Raw genomic sequence first — 16,374 nt, forward strand, 5'->3', positions numbered from 1 at the left:
TACACACACACACACACACACACACACACATACACACACACACACACACACACGCTCACGGGGCCGCCCAATTAAGCAGTGAGGTAGTGATGAAGAAGGGGGGCCGCGAAGGAATGGGGAGGGGCTTCCCAGCAGTGTCCAAAAGAGGGGACCTGGCCACCCATCCTGTTCCCCAGGTGTGTGTTCCCCAGGTCTGGCTCTTGGCTCGGGGGTCTGCAGGCTCCAATGGCTAGAGCGGTGGTGGAGGCGGATGGAGGGTGGGAGGGAGAGTCCCCGGGAATTTGTCTGATACATCGTGCTTCTTTGTGCATTTTCCTGGGGCTTTGCCAACCGTTGACCCAGCCTCAAAAAGGCAGCCTGATTCCGGTAATGTTGAGAACCCGGGTCCTACATGGAGGGTAAATCCGAGGCTATTGTGGAGGCCAATGGCAGGGGGTGCAGAATGGGGTTCCGAAAATCCTCCCTGCCCACTACGTGAGGTTGTGTGTCAGAGAAGGACGCTGTGCCCAGGGGTACAGAGGTGATGGACCAGGTTGGTGCAGCGCTGGGCGCACAGCAAGTGCTCACAGGTGTTGGCTCTTGTATTTCCTGTGGTTTTTCCTGGATGGGCACAGGGCCGCAGTTGAAAACTAGATGGCTAAGAGATGGTGCCGGAAAGAGGCCCTTGAGTTTCATCAGTCTCCTGCGCGGTGGGGTAGAGCCGTGCCTGGGCATGCGGTCAAAATGTGTGGTCTCTGCAGAGCTTGGGGTTGGGGCTGGGCAGCGTGGGGAGGTGGGTGTCTGAGGTCCTTGGGACGCGCCTGCACCCGCGTGCCGGTCTGTGGGTAGACGATTCACCCACCGTCTTCGCTAGTTCTCATGGAGGGTGTGACCCAGTGTCCAAGGAATCCCTGCACATGGGGCCGGAGAAGCACCTTGGTCCAGGCAGACCACCGGCAGCACTGACGGAGCCCTTGCTGTGCACAGAGCCCGCAGTCGCACCACCAGATGAGGCCGGCGTGAGCAAAGCAGAAGCTGTTGGCTGTGCCCTCACGGAGTCCCAGTCCGGTTTGGGAGGTGGATGAGAAATAAGAGAAACACATAAGACTTGAGGTTCAGCGGGCGATTAGAGCTGTAGATAAAAACAAAGCAAGGCAGCTGATCATGTGTGGACCCCACCTGCTGGACCCCTCCCTCCCGCCCCCACCAGAACACCCCATTCCGGAGCGGTGAAGGCTGCAATCCTGGGCTCAGAGATCTACCCCCTGTGCACCCTATCTCCCACGCCCTAGGACCCAGCTTCCCTAGCTGGTCTGGGGCTGTGGGGCAGGGTTCCCTGGGATGACGGGCAGGCCTCAGTAGGCTGCCGCCTGTCCCCCCATTCCCGTGAAGCTGGTGGTGGTGGTTTCCTCTGATAATGACAGCCTCCAGTCTTGCGTGACTGAAAGGCCTCACGGGCCTACCGTCCAGAAGGGGCCCCGTGAGCGGGAGCTGAATAAAAATGGAGAAATAAGAAATACAGCCTCCCTCACCACCCCACCCCCCTCACTCCCCTCATTGCTACAGCCCCTGAGGCCGAGGGTGGATAGCTTCTCGGTCCCCTTGCTGAGCTTAGTTAGCTGGGTATATACACCTCTGTATGGATACTAAGGTTAGGGGACACTCAGAACCAACAGAGGAATTACAAAAATTCTGTTTGACTCTGAACAGCCCCCCTCCAATCCAGGCTCCCCCCACCCGCCCAGGTTTAGATCCCTCCTCAGCCCTGGTCCCTGATTCTGATGTTCTGGCTCTAAACACCCCCACATTCTAACATTGTAGGCCTTTGAGTTTTCTAGACTATTAACATTCTATGCATCTTGCTCGAACATTCTGGATTTCTGCCCCTATGCTCTAGAATTCTGGGCCTCCAAGATTAATTTTGTTGGGTTCTAACCATTGAAATCACAAATAAAGTCTACATGCAAAGTCACATAATACTAGTCATAATAATAGCAATTAACACTCTTTCAATCATGTTTTTATTCAACAGTTTGGGTTTTTTTTTTGAGAATCTTCTAAGTGTCAGACACTGTTCTAGGCATTATACAAATAAATAAATTAAAATACATAAATAAATAAATATTTATTTATTCATTTATTTAGAAGGTGATGTGTGCAGGAGAGAGGGATAGGAGTGAGGGGTTGCAGTTAAAAGTGATGATCAAGGTAGGACATACGAAAAAGGTGACATTTGATTTTCTATTTGTTCTTTTTTTTTTTTTAATGTTTATTTATTTCTTGAGAGAGAGAGAGACCAAGTGTGAGCAGGGAAGGGGCAGAAAGAGAGGGAGACACAGAATCCGAAGCAGGCTCCAGGCTCTGAGCTGTCAGCACAGAGTCTGACGCAGGGCTCGAACTCACAAGCCTTGAGATTATGACCTGAGCTGAAGTCAGATGCTTAACTGACTGAGCCACCCAGGCGCCCCTCTATTTGTTCTTTCAATTATTGAGATTTGAAATCTCAGTCTATAATTGTGGATTTCTTTCTCCTTGCAAGTCTATCAGTTTTTGCTTTATGTATTTTGAATTTCTGCCATCAGGGGCATAAACATTTAAAATTGAGATATGCTTTTAATTAATCGATCGCTTACTCATTATAAGATGACTTTATAAAAAATCACCTTATATCTATCCCTGGTCAGAATATTTGCTCTGAAATAACTTCTTAACTTTTGTTTAATATTAAATTAGACACCCAATGTTCTTTCTTTCTTTTTTTTTAAAGTATATATTCTGATCCTTTCAGGAGTTGGATCACTGAAAGGTCACAATGATTTAGTATTGGCTTTCTCTAGACTAGGTATTCAAGTGAGCTTTTCTTTTTCAGAGAGTGTGTGTGTGTGTGTGTGTGTGTGTGTGTGTGTGTGTGTGTGTTGTGTTTTGTTTTGTTTTTGCCATCCTTTCTCCTTTCCCTTTCTGTTATGAGCTGAATTGTGTCCTCCCAGAATTTGTATGTTGAAGGCCTGGCCTCAGAATGTGACTATATTTTGTTGATAGGGCCTTTATTGTGGTAAATAAGTTAAAGTGAGGCCTTTAGGATGGCCCCTAATCCAATCTGACTGGTGTCCTTACAAGAAGAGGGACTTTGGATGCACGAATAGACACAAGGGATGGGTGCACATGAGGAAGGACCACGTTAGGACACAGTGAGAAGGTGGCCATCTGCAAGCCAAGAAGAGAGACCCCAGAAGAAACAAACCTGTTGATATTTTGGTCTTTGATTTCCAGCCTCCATACATGTGACAAAATAAGTTTCTGTTGTTTAAGTCATCTAGTGTTCTTTTGATTAGTGTTAGCATGGTATATAGTTTTCCATCCTTATACTGTTGACTTGTGTCTTTATATTTAAAGTGCTTTTTGTTTTGTTTCCTTTTGTTTTTTGTAGGTGGCACATATTTGGGTCTTTTTAAAAAATCCAATCTGACAATCTCTGCTTTTTAATTGGAGGTGTTTAGACCATTTACATTGAATGTGATTATTGATATGGTTAGATTTAAGTCTATTTGCTCGTTATTTGTCCTATCTGCCCGTTTCCTTTTTCTTATTTTTCTGCCTTATTTTTGATCAATTGATCACTTTTTATTATTCCATCTTACCTCCTTTGCTGGTTTATTAGCTATAATTCTGCAATTTTATCATTTCAGTGGTTACATTAGGATTTATAATATATATCTCTAACTGACCACAATCTATTGTCAAATGATATTATACCATTTCATGTATAGTATAAGAATCTTATAGTAGTACACTTCCCTTTCTTTCTTCCTTCCAGATTTTGATTTTATTGTCCTACATTTTACTTATGTAAATGTTACAATGGCACTTGTTGTTCAACCGGTAAATTATCTTCTAAATACTTTAAAATAGTAAGGAAAAATCTTATATATTTACTCATGTAATTAACATTTGTGGTGCTCTTTATTCATTTGTGTAGATCCACATTTCCGTGTGGTATCATTTTCATTCTGTCTAAAGGATTTCATTTATCATTTCTTGTAGTGCAGATCTGTTGGTGAAGAATTCTTTCAACGATGTGTGTCTGAAAAAACATTTTTATCTCACCTTCATTTTTGAAGGATATTTTAACTGGGTATAGAATTTTATGTTGACACATTTTTTTTCTTTCTTTGAGTTCAAAGATTTGCTCCACTACTTTCTCCCTTAGCTCATGTCCAACAAGAAATCTGCCATCATCCTTATCTTTGTTTCTCTGTATTTTTAAAAAAATATATTTATTTTGAGAGAGAGAGAGAGAGAGGCAGAGAGGGAAGGAGAGAGAGAGAATCCCGAGCAATCTCTGTGCTGTCAATGTAGAGCCTGAAGTGGGGCTCCATCCCACAAATCGTGAAATCATGACCTGAGCCAAAATCAAGAGTTGGTCGCTTAACCAACTGAGCCACTCAGGCGCCCCTGTCTTTTTTTTTTTTTTAAGTTGAATTTCATACCCAGCACAGAGCCCAACATGGGGCCCAACTTGGGACTTGAACTCATGACCCTGAAATCAAGGCCTGAGCTGAGATCAAGAGTCAGATGCTTAACTGACTGAGCCACCCAGGTGGTCCTTTGTATCTCTCTTTTTAAAATATTTTCCTCTTTGTCACTGGTTTTGAGCAATTTGATCATGATGGATAATTTTCTTTCAGTTTCTTGTGCTTGAGATTTATTAAATCTCTTGCATCTGTAGGTTTATACCTTACATCAGATTTGGAACATCTCAGCCATTCTTTTTCAAATATTTCCTCTGGGGACTTCAGTTACACATTAGGCTGCTTGAAGTTGTTCCACAGCTCCTGATGCTTATTATTATTATTATTATTCCTCTCTGTGTTCCATTTTGGATAGTTTCTATCTGCTATGTCTTCAAATTCACTAACCATTTCTTTTTCTGTGTTTGGTCAGCCATTAATCCCAGCATATTTTTCATTTCAGACATTGCAGTTTTCATTTCTAGAAATTCAAGTTGGATCTTTTACTGTCTTCCGTGTGTATCTTTAACTTTTAAACATACAGAATACAGTTTTAATAACTGTTTTAATGTCCATAGTCCACTACTTCTGTGTCAGTTCTGGGTCAACTTCAGTTGATTCATTATTGTCCTCATTATGGGCCATGTTTTTTGTTTCTTTGCATGCCTGGTAACTTTTGTTTGGATGCCAAATGCTACAAATTTTACCTTTGTTGTCTGCTATATATTTTTATATTTCTATATCTTCTTGAGTTTTGCTCTGAGACTCAGTTAGATTACCTAGAAAACTTAGTTTGATGCTTTCAAATCTTGACTTTATGATTTGCTGAGTGGGTCCAGAGCTGTGCTTTGTTGAGGGCTAATTCATCACCAATACTGAGAAAAGACCTTCCTGAGTACTATAAACAGTGCCCCATGGGTTATTAATTTTTTTTTCTATTTGGCTCTATTTTTGGTCCCGTGTGACTCCTGGACAGGGTTCTCTAGTCTTCTCCCATGTTTTTTACCCAACCCAGAATAGTTTTATCAGACAAAAGCATCAACCAGTGTTCAGCCTAATACTCCAGGGGGACTTTCTGCAGCTCTCTGGAATTTTCTCTGTGTTCAGCTCTCTCCTTTCTGATACTCTGTCCTGCAAACTCAGCTTTCCTTGGTCTTCCTGGATTTGTAGCTGAATTTCCTTAACTCAGGCAATCTTCTGGGTTTCACCTGGGTTCCCTTTCCCTGCGCTAGGATCTGGAAACTCTCCCCAGGCAGTAAACTGGGGACTTCATAGGGCTTTACTTTGTTTGCTTTCCGTCCGTTACAGATCACTATCCTTTATTGCCTGGTGCCCAGTGTCTTGAAAACTATCATTTCATATATTTTGCCTCATTTTGTTTGCTTGTTTCAAATGGGAGAGTAAATCCAGTCCCTGACATTCCATCTTGGCGGGAGCAGATGTCAAAGGGGACATTTGAACACAAACCGGAGGGGATGGGATGAACCACCCGGGGGCTGGGGGAGAAGAGTATTCTAGGCAGTGGGAACAGCAGGTACAACAGCTCTGGGCATGTGTGCCTGAGAGTGTTGGAGGAACAGAAGGAGGCCAGTATAGATGGAGCAGGGATGCTGGGGGGAGGGGGGCAAGAGGCGGATGAGATACCAGCTTGTGTAGGACATTACAGGCCATGGTAAGAGCCTTGGCTTTTATACCAAATGAAATGGGAGCTATGGGAAGGTTTGGGGCAGAGGAGGAACAGCTTTTGACTTACATTTTACAGGATCTCGGAGTTGACTGAAGTAACTGAATTAATTGAGAGACGCAAGAGTGAAAGCTTGAGACAGCTGGGAGCCGGTGCGCTACAGCAGGCAACAGATGATGGTGACTCGGATACACCATTAAGGGGGTTATTAATTAGGAGGGGGCTTGAGGGAGACTTCCGGGGTGCTCTCATGCTTCTCTGTCTTGACCTACGTGGAGGTTACATCATGTGCTCACTGTGTGAAGATAACTGTTAGATGTGAGGGAAAGGAAAGGGTCCAGGATAATGCCATGGGAGGGTTTGAGAATCTTTTTTTCCACGAATGTAGTTTGTGTGATGGATTCTGGAGCTACGGGTGGCCCACCTGTGCCTCCAGGAGGTCAGAGTCCCTGAGAGTGAAACTAACAATGAAGAAATCAAAGTCAAGATGGAGGGAGAGATGGGGTCCTCACATTAACATGTCAGCACCTGGATCCAGCCATGCCTGAAGCCATACCTGAAGTACTCTGGCCTTCTCAGTTATATAAATCAATATTTTTTTCCTTTCTTTCATTTGCTAAAGAGTTCAGATGGATATGACTTCCTTGCATGCTTTCCTCTGTGTACACCATCCCAGGGACCCTCCATAGAAGCTATTTCCTGTCTCTTTTCAACACCTGCCCTGTACTTTCTTTCCTTTGGACATTTGCTCCTGGGGGACCCTATTTCTAGAATGCCGTTCTTTCCTTGCCTCCTGCTTTCCAAAACAGTCCTCCTGTTCAAATCCATCCTAATGTCAATAGCTGAAAGCCAGAGCTGGCAGGGTCCTTAGGTACCAACCCTCCACTATTGTATGGATGGGAATATCGAGGTCACTCTGTGAGACATGGGCAGATTTGTGGCCTAATGACCCCAGGGGCCTTCTACGATCCTCTGTTCGGCCTTTTCTGTCCTTACCCTCGCTCAGGGCTGAACAGAACTCTTTTATTTATTTATTTATTTAAAAAAAATTTTTTTAAACATTTTTTATTTATTTTTGAGACAGAGAGACAGAGCACGAACGGGGCAGGGGCAGAGAGAGAGGGAGACACAGTAATCGGAAGCAGGCTCCGGGCTCTGAGCCATCAGCCCAGAGCCTGACGCGGGGCTCGAACTCACGGACCGCGAGATCGTGACCTGAGCTGAAGTAGGCCGCTTAACCGACTGAGCCACCCAGGCGCCCCTGAACAGAACTCTTCATGACAGTTTACATCCTCTCTCGCACTGCTGGACTTTGTACGTGCATTTCCTCAGCTTGGGATGCCTTCTTCCTCCCTATCCTCCTGGATAACTTCCCACTTGAACCTGGAGACTCTACTCAAAGGTCGGACTTCTGGAAATCTTCCCTTATTCCCAGGGTAGGTCAGTGTCCTGCCAGGTGCTCCCATGGCCACCCCTGGTGCCCCCATGAACCTGTTCATCCCTCTGTATTGTGGGTGTCTCTTGTCTGCCTTACCTTTCGGGCAAGGAAACTGCGGTGGTTATTCCTACAAAGAAGGTTCCCAGTCAGCATTTGTAATAAACAAACATGGACTGAGAAAGGACCCTGCTAGGGTGGGGGACCAGTCTTGGGCTGGAGGCAGGAGTCCAGCCACCCCCACTAACTAGCCCTGTGGCCTTAGGCAAGTCATGCCCACTCCTGGAGTCACTCAGGTTTGTTTGTTTTTTGTTTTTGTTTGTTTTTTGTTTCTTTAGCTGTAAAAAGGACAGGACATCGTAGTGTTTAAAACCTCAAGCAGCCTGAATTTGAATCCTGGCTGTGTGACCTCAGGCAGATTACTTAAGCTCCCTGGCCTCAGTTTCCTCGTTTGCAAAATCAGAATAATAAATGTACCTGCCTTGTAAGGTGTTTGTGAGCGTTAAATGAGTGAATATTTATCAAGCTTTTAGAACTATATTGGCACATCACAGGAGAATCCCCAAATGATAACCATTAAACAACAGAAACCCTTGCCTTCCTGAGAGGAGAGGAGAGGAGAGGAGAGTCACAGATCAGAAAGTGCTGTATGAATGGACTCTGATTGCTCTCAGTAAGTCAGCTGCCTGAGAAAGCCCCATTCTGACCCTACTTAGGTGTGGGTCCTCTCTGGGCCTCAATTTTCCCGTCTGTAAAATGGAGGGGTGAGTTTAGGACCGTTAGGGGTAAGATGCTTAGCCTCTCTGAGGCCCGTGGCCACGTCTCTGGATAAGTGCATTTCTGTCACGGGGTCCTGGTGAGGATTCCATAGGACAAAGTCTGCAGAGCACATGGCAGCCAGGCCTGATGTGGTGAGGGCTCAGCAAGGATGCCTGTCCTCACTGCCACTGTTATTCAGGCCCTTGCATTCCAGCATGCCCTGAGGCAGAGCCGGACAGGGGATACGCTGGGTACCCATAAAGGAAGGTGCTAGCACATCACTGTACTGCCAGTTTAGAAAAGCGAAGGCAGCTCTGTGAGGTGCCCACCTGCCTCCGAACCTTACCCGATGGGCGGTGACATCAGCGAGGACAGGATCATGCCCACTAGAGAAAGAACAGGGTATTACTGTGCCACAGGAATGGGCTGCGGCTGCTTTTGTGAGCCCACGAAGGCCTTGGGACCGACAATATCCCTGCCACACGTGACCACCTCAGAGTGGTCACCTACCACCTGCTGGGGCCTGGGAGTGGGGGGCTGAGGTGAAGAGTGAAGACAAGGTCCGTATCCTGGCTGCTCCCCCTTCTTGCTGTGTGACCTCGGGCGAGGCAAGTCCCTGCACCCCTCTGTCTCCCATCTCCTCACTTTGCCACATGGTGAGGGTGTAAGCACCTTAGATGGGAAAGTGTGGCTCCAGATCAAGAGGGGTGACGGTTGGCTTAGGCTGGGGCAGGGAGGCCAGTAGCACGAACCATTCCTAGGCCCTTTCCCAGAGTAAGTGAGAGGCAGTTGGGAGCCCAGGGGCCTCCCTCCAGGTCCTGAGGTGGAGCACAGACTGGCTGGCGGAGGCCCAGGGCTCATCTTGGGACGGAGACAGATTGGCAGACAAAGGCGAGGCAGGCAGGCAGGGCTGGGGTGCCCCTGGGGAGGGAAGGGAGAGGGAGGGGTGGAGAGCATGAGGGAAGAAGCAGGGCTGTCTGCAGCGTCACAAACCCAGGGCCTGTGAAGTCTCCAGCTGGGGACTGGGACTGGACCCTTCCCCTGAGTGGGGTGTGGAGGGGGGGCCCGTTGGCTCACTCCTCTGGATTTTGGGGATCATCCAGGCAGGAACCCGGGGAGCGAGGCTGTGATAAAGCATTCTCGCCTTCCCACAACACACACCTCCGCCCTGGCCACCCTGCTACCGTGATGTCTTAACCACAGCCCTCCTCGAAGACAGCAGTCCTCGAAGTTCGCGGACGTGCGTGTTGTCCAAGTTCCGGGAGAGGCTGCTGCTGCCGCCTCCGGGATACGCTTTGAGAACCACCACTGTATTGAGTGCCCAGTCAGTTTGGGTGCCCCTAGGTGCAGACACCGGGACGGAGCTAGCATAGTAGGAGGCTGGCTGGGTCACGGTGCTTGCGGAAGAGGGAGAGGGAGAGCTTCAGCCACTGTGCAGGGCTGGCGACGTGAACCCAGCAGAGAGTTCCAGAGAAGAGCTGTCGCCTCACAGGAGCCCGACGTTGGACAGCCGCAGCCAGACCCGGGTTCCCGAGCCGGCTCGGACACAGGCTGGGATTGCCTGGGAAAAACATGGCCTTGGCTCAAAAGCCGAGGGGGACCCTGAAGGTGCCACAGCTGGAGGCTGTCAGCTCACTGCTGACCTTGCCCCCGCGGGACACGTCCTTCTTGAGGAGAGACTGAGGGCCCCTTCCGTGGCTGCCGCAGGCATCTGCGCTGTGCCAGGCTCTGGGCGGAGCATTTTCCTGGATGAATGCTGTTTCAGACCCAACCTGCTAACTCACGTGTAGCTGTCCCCACTTAATAGATGGGAAAAGTGAGGCACTGAAAGGTTAAGTGACCTACGTGCCCTGTAGCAGAGCCAGGATTTGAACCCTTCTCACGCCAGAGGGTTCCTCCCTTGCAACTACCCTGGAAGCTGAAGAATGTTGGCCTCTTTTACCGTTGGGGAGTCTCAAGTATGGAGGGGTCAGTGACTTCCCTGGTCCCGCAAATAAAGGAAGCAGGAGCTCTGGGATTTGAACCGTGCTCTGACCCATCTCGTCTAATTTCAAGGGACCATCTGCTGAATGTTTCCAAGGGGACGTAATAGCAGAATCTGGGGCTGGAAGGAGCCTCCCTAACAATCTGCCGGTGGGAACACTGAGGCCTAGCCATGTGTCAGTGCTTTTCTGAGCCCTCAAAGGGGCCCCTGTTGTGTGCGGGGTCTATCCACCCATCATCCATGCATTCAGAACACAATGATGGACACCTGTGGGTCAGCCCTCCAACCCACTTTTGGTGCCGTGGGGAGGCAGACATGGTACAGGGGGGTCTGTGGAGACATCGGGGCTGCACTGGGGATTGGGCAAGGTGACAGACACATTTAGAGGTGCGTTCCGGGAGGCTTCCTGGAGGAGGTGGCCTGAGAGGAGAAGAAGTGAGAAGGGCATTCAAGGCAGAGGAAAGAGCAGAAGCAAGGCTTGCGGGTGGGAGAATTCATATGACTTTGAGGGAATTGATCAGAAATCAGCAAGTCTTGGGGCGCCTGGGTGGCTCAGTCGGTTAAGCGTCTGACTTCGGCTCAGGTTATGATCTCGCGGTCTGTGAGTTCGAGCCCCGCGTCGGGCTCTGTGCTGACAGCTCAGAGCCTGGAGCCTGTTTCTGATTCTGTGTCTCCCTCTCTCTCTGACCCTCCCCCGTTCATGCTCTGTCTCTGTCTCAAAAATAAATAAACAGTAAAAAAAAAAAAAAAAAAAAAAAAAAGAAAAGAAATCAGCAAGTCTGGCATGCTGAGATAATAGGGGAAGGTGTGACCAGGAATGAGGTAGCAAGTGGAAGACTGGCCTGGCCAGTGTGGTCAAGCACTGGACTTGAAACATGACCCCAGCTCTGTGTGGGGTAGGGCCACTCCCTGAGGGAGAGCTGTGAATTCCAGAGTTCTGAATTCCCCAGAGTTTCCTCTCGCTTCTCTGACTCCTCTGTGGGTTCTAGCCTCCATAGGATGGCCCCCATGATCTCTTCTGACTTTGAAGGCCTTGTTGACTACTAATCAAGTTGACCTGTGTAACCAGCAGGGTTTTGTGGAAAGTGGCAGAGTGTGACTTCCAAGGCTAGGTCACAAAATCTCTCGCGGCCTCTATCTTGGTCTTGGGTCTGGTCCCTCCAGGGGAAGCCAGCTGCCATGCCATGAAATTACTCAAGCATCCCATGGAAAGACCTTCATGGAAAGGAACGGAAGCCCCGCCTCCAGCTGTCACCAACATGCAGCTCTTAGGAATGAGCCACTTTGGAAGCAGATTCTGCGAGAAGCCCCAGTCAAACCTTCGGATGAGTGCAGCCCCAGGACCAGCCAGCCACACTCGTCCCAAATTCCTGACCCAGAGAAATCACGAGGCCTGTTACTATTGTTATGAGTCACTTAGTTTTGGGGTGATTTGTTCTGCAACAACAGATAAAGAGGGCTTCTCTACATCCTTTGTTGGTTCCTTCTGTTGCTCTGCCTTGTGTAAATTGTTCACCCATTCATTCACAAATACTTACTGAACACCTACTATGTGCCAGGCAATGGAGATTTCAACAGGTTACAACTCATTGGCCCCCCGCCATCAGAGCTCCAAGATTCAGGCCTTCTGTTCTATGATTTTCTAGATTCATTAAGTCACTGTTCAACTGTTTGAGCCGAATGTCTCTGAGTGACCTTTTGGGAGACCTAACTTCTTTTGAGAGTCTGATAAAAACCAAAGCCTCTCCTCCAAAAAGTTCAGATACACAGAATTAAATTGGGGTACAATTTCAGAGGGATCCCAGGCCATCTCAAACTGGACCTTAGGTCTCCCAACTCTGAAGTCCCCGGCTGGCCCCCATGGACATGTAGCCCCAGTGAGGAGTCAACAGTGCCTCAGTCTCTGAGTTTCCAGTGGCTTCTGCAGGTAATGCAGGCCATGCAGAGAGCTCGGTGGAGGTTGAATGCTGGGCCTGGGCTCTCTTCCCCTCTCCTCTGTGCTCTCCGAAGGCTGCCCCTGCAGGAGGCTGGCAGGCCTTGGGCTGCCCTGCCTGGGAGGCATGGTTAAAAGGAAGAACGTGGCGGGGGTGGGGGGGGGGGCACCTGGGTGGCTCAGTCAGTTAAGTGTCGGATTCTTGGTTTAGGCTCAGCTCACGATCTCACGGTTCATGGGTTCGAGCCCTGCGTCGGGCTCCGTGCTGATGGCACAGAGCGTGCTTGGGATTTCTCTCTCCCGTTCTCTCTGCCCCGCCCCAGCTCGCTCTCTCTCTCTCTCTCAAAACAAACAAACAAACAAACAAACAAACATAAAAAAAAGAAAAAAGAGGAAGAGTGTGAGAGCCCTTTGGTTGGGTGCAGGCCCATGTGGGGCTGGCCTGCTGCTGAAACTGAGGGCTCAGCCTTATCATGGAGGACAGAAGCTAGAGGGTACAGAGTCTGAGAACACAGCCTCAGGGCCAGACGGTGGGTTAGAGCCCTGCACCGAGAGCTTCTCAGTCCTGTTCTGACCTGGGCTGCTTCAACTTTGAACTGGAGACAGTCCCCCTGCAGGGTGGCTGTGGGGCAGAAAGAAACCTTCTGAGGCCAGGCTAACAGTGGGGCACCGTGCCAGGAGGCCCTCCAGTTCTGCACCTCCTGCCTGCCCCCCCACCCCCACCCCCACCCCCAGTGGCTCTGGGCCGTGGCTGGCTCAGCAGCCCCTCTCAGGGAGGCCACTGTTTCCAGAGGACCAACTGGGTCTGGTGTGGTGGTCAGGGCTGTCCCCAGCCAGGTGTGTGACTCAGGAAGTAGCTCGTGCAGGTGGGAGTTGGGTGCAGGGGAGAGGGGAGGGGAGGGGATGGAGGGACGGAAGGTGGTCTTGTCCAGCCCTCCCCCCCAACCCCCCGCCGTGCTTACTTCTCCTTCCTCCTTAATTCTCTCCACTCCATCTTTTCTATGATCTTTTCTTTCCTTCCTTTTCTCTTTTCTTCCTTCCTCTCCCTTTTCTCCTTGTCTCCACTTTTTTTTGGTCTAGTCTTTCTCCTTCCCCCTGCCTTTCCCACCTCTTCATCTTCATGATGATTAAGAGCTTGGATTCCTGCTGCCCTGGGCTCGAATCTCAGCTCTGCCACCTACTGGCTGTGTGACCTTGGGCAAGTCACATAATCTCTCCGTGCTTTGGTTTCCTGAGCTATAAAATGGGATACTAATGGTATCTGTCTTGAAGGTTCCTCTGAGGAGTAACTTAGACCAGGGCCCGGCCCCTTGGGTGCTAGGTGGGTGTTAGCTGCTCACCCTTAATGTTCTTCCCTCCCTCCTTTTCTTCTCCTGTCCGCGCTGTCTCCCTCCCTCCCTCTCTCCAGACCCTGTGCCCTGCGCTTACCCCTTCTCCACCAGGCATCCTGGGCTCCTGCCCCTGCCCTCCCTGCTGCCCTGTCCTCTCACTGCCCGGAGGGGAGGGGGGCCCAGGCGCGGGGCCAGGCTGCCCCAGGAGCAGTTGCCAAGCCAGGTGGTTGGAGCTCTTCCCCGGGCCCCGCCCACCACGAGTGCGAGGAGCTGCCTTTGTGCCGCCGAGTGACAGCCTCTCTTGGAGCATTTGGCAAAACCATGCATCTGGCCTGGGTACAGCTGAAACACTCCGCCCGGGAGGCAGCGGCCTCAGGAGGCGGGGCGCTCGGGGGTGCCCTTGTCCTCCGCTTGCACGGCCCTGCATGAAGGGTGTTCCCAGCCCCACAGGGACCCCCGGTGCCCGGCGTGGCGCCCATCACGCGGCAGGAGCTCAATCAGTGGGTGTGCATGGATGGCCATACCAGCGGCCGGAGTCCTTGCATTGTTCCAGTCCCTGCTGTAAGTGCAAATTCCTTGCACCCTCACAGCCGCCAGACACGGCAGGGACCGGTATCCTTCCCCATTTTAGAGATGGGCAAACCGAGTCGCAGAAAAGTGGAGGGAATTGTTGCAGGTTGGACGAGCGAGTGAAAGGGCAGCTGCAGGAGGAAGGCGTTTTGCGGAGGAGGCAACAAGATGAGAACGGCCCACAGACGTGAACCCGGGAATCCACCAGTACCTCTCGGCCGTCAGGCCCACGGAGCTGGGGCTCAGACGCGGGGTGGGGGACCCTTCCTCCTCCTGCGGGGCTAGGCTAGGAAAAGCAACAGGAACCGCCGTGCCCAGGGCGGTTCAGCGAATGTCTCAGTCTTCACGGTTGTTTGAGAGCTTCGTCCTTATTTGCCCGGTGAGAAGGCCGAGGCCCAGAGGCCGCGCCCGAAGTCATACAGCCAATACGCGAGACTCCGAAGTCCCTCTTTTCTGTCTTCCAAGGCGGAGGCCTGGGGTGCGGGGCGAAGAAAGGGCCACGCCTCCTAGCACCCCTCCCTTCGGTGATTGCTGTCAAGGCCAGACCCCGGCGCCCTTCTGCCCAGCATTTGCGGAAAGGCCTCTTCGCTTCCTTCTGGAAGCCAGGCCCTGCCAGGGATCACTGTGCTCATCTCTCTTCCTTCCCTTGGCTTCTCTTCCCTCCCGCCTACCTGCCTTTTAATTAAGATCTGAAATACAGTAAAGTACCCGGAGCACGCGCCTCTAACGTGTGCAATTCAGTGAATTTTTATGCAAGTACACACCTGTGTAACAACCATCCAGATGCAGATAAAGAACATTCGCAGCCACCAGCACACTCCCTCCTGCCCATCCCCCGGGTAACCACTGTTCTGATTTCTGTAAGTTGAGGTAGAGTTGACACACGATGTCACATTAGTTGCAGCTGTAACCTACGTGTCCGTTAGACAGACGGGTATAGACCAGAGAGGAGAGGTTGGCCTGCTCACGTCTCAGAGCCCGGCGCCTGTGCACGTGGCTTTGAGCAGAGAGAAGTCGCAATGGGCACTCGCCAGTGCCCCGCTCCCCCGCCCCGCCCCCTGCCCGCTCCCCGCCTGTGCTTTATTTGTCTGCTCAGAGGAAATGCCAAGTCCTAGCTCCCTGGGCTAGGCGCCTGATATTGCTTATCCAGAGGGTCTCACAGGGATCCTGGGATTTTTGCAACCCAGAAAACGTGAGGAGGGTTGACTCCCTGCAGGAGCTCGGGGAGATGCTCGCTGTCTGTCCTGGATTGAGTAAGGTGCTCCCCCAATTCATATCTGCTGGAACCTCAGAATGTGACCTTATTTAAAAAAAATTTTTTTAAATGTCTTATTTATTTTTGGGACAGAGAGAGACAGAGCACGAGCAGGGGAGGGTCAGAGAGAGAGGGAGACACAGAATCTGAAACAGGCTCCAGGCTCTGAGCCATCAGCCCAGAGCCCGACGCGGGGCTCGAACTCACGGAGCGCGAGATCGTGACCTGGCTGAAGTCAGACGCTTAACTGACTGCACCACCCAGGCGCCCCAGAATGTGACCTTATTTAGAAATAGGGTCTTTGCAGATATAATTAAGGTGAAGTCATACCGGATGCGGGTGGATCCAAATCCGACTCGTGTCCCTGTAAGAAGAGGAAAATCTGGACACAGGCACAGACATACAGGGAAGGATGCCATGTGGTGACAGGGGCAGAGATTGGAGTGATGGGCCTACAGGCTGAGGAGTACCAAGGATTGTGGGCACCCCCCCACAGGGCCCCGCTGACGCCTTGATGTCGGACTTCCGGCTTCTGGAACTTCGAGATAATACATTTCTGCTGTTTGAAGCCAGTTTGTGGCACTTTGTTACGTTTTCTAAAATTTTTTTTTTAACGTTTATTTATTTTTGAGACAGAGAGAGACAGAGCATGAACAGGGGAGGGTCAGAGAGAGAGGGACACACAGAATCTGAAGCAGGCTCCAGGCTTTGAGCTGTCAGCACAGAGCCCGACGCGGGGCTCAAACCCACGAACCGTGAGATCATGACCTGAGCCGAAGTCGGACGCTTAACCGACTGAGCCACCCAGGCGCCCCTGGAGCAACGTTTCCAAGCATTGTCACAAGCATCTTCACCCAATCCTGGCAGACAGCTGTTACCAGTTGAGAACCCCGAGGCTCAACGAGGAAACCGACTGCCACAAACTGGAAGGCGGTA

The 16,374-nt window shown here is 50.5% G+C and overlaps 1 long non-coding RNA gene and 1 other non-coding gene across 4 annotated transcripts in view; both read left to right on the plus strand.

The window, feature by feature from the left end:
- Nucleotides 1–16,374, plus strand: part of LOC106985980 (uncharacterized) — a 105,465-nt gene that overhangs the window by 54,777 nt on the left and 34,314 nt on the right. The gene's annotated exons all lie outside the window — the stretch shown is intronic.
- Nucleotides 7,261–11,061, plus strand: LOC128311140 (uncharacterized). The gene is made up of 2 exons (XR_008289162.1): nucleotides 7,261–7,607; nucleotides 9,469–11,061. It is a non-coding gene; the product is annotated as an uncharacterized LOC128311140 (long non-coding RNA).

This window comes from Acinonyx jubatus, chromosome A3, assembly GCF_027475565.1.
Source record: "Acinonyx jubatus isolate Ajub_Pintada_27869175 chromosome A3, VMU_Ajub_asm_v1.0, whole genome shotgun sequence".
In the NCBI taxonomy this organism is placed as follows: Eukaryota; Metazoa; Chordata; class Mammalia; order Carnivora; family Felidae; genus Acinonyx; species Acinonyx jubatus.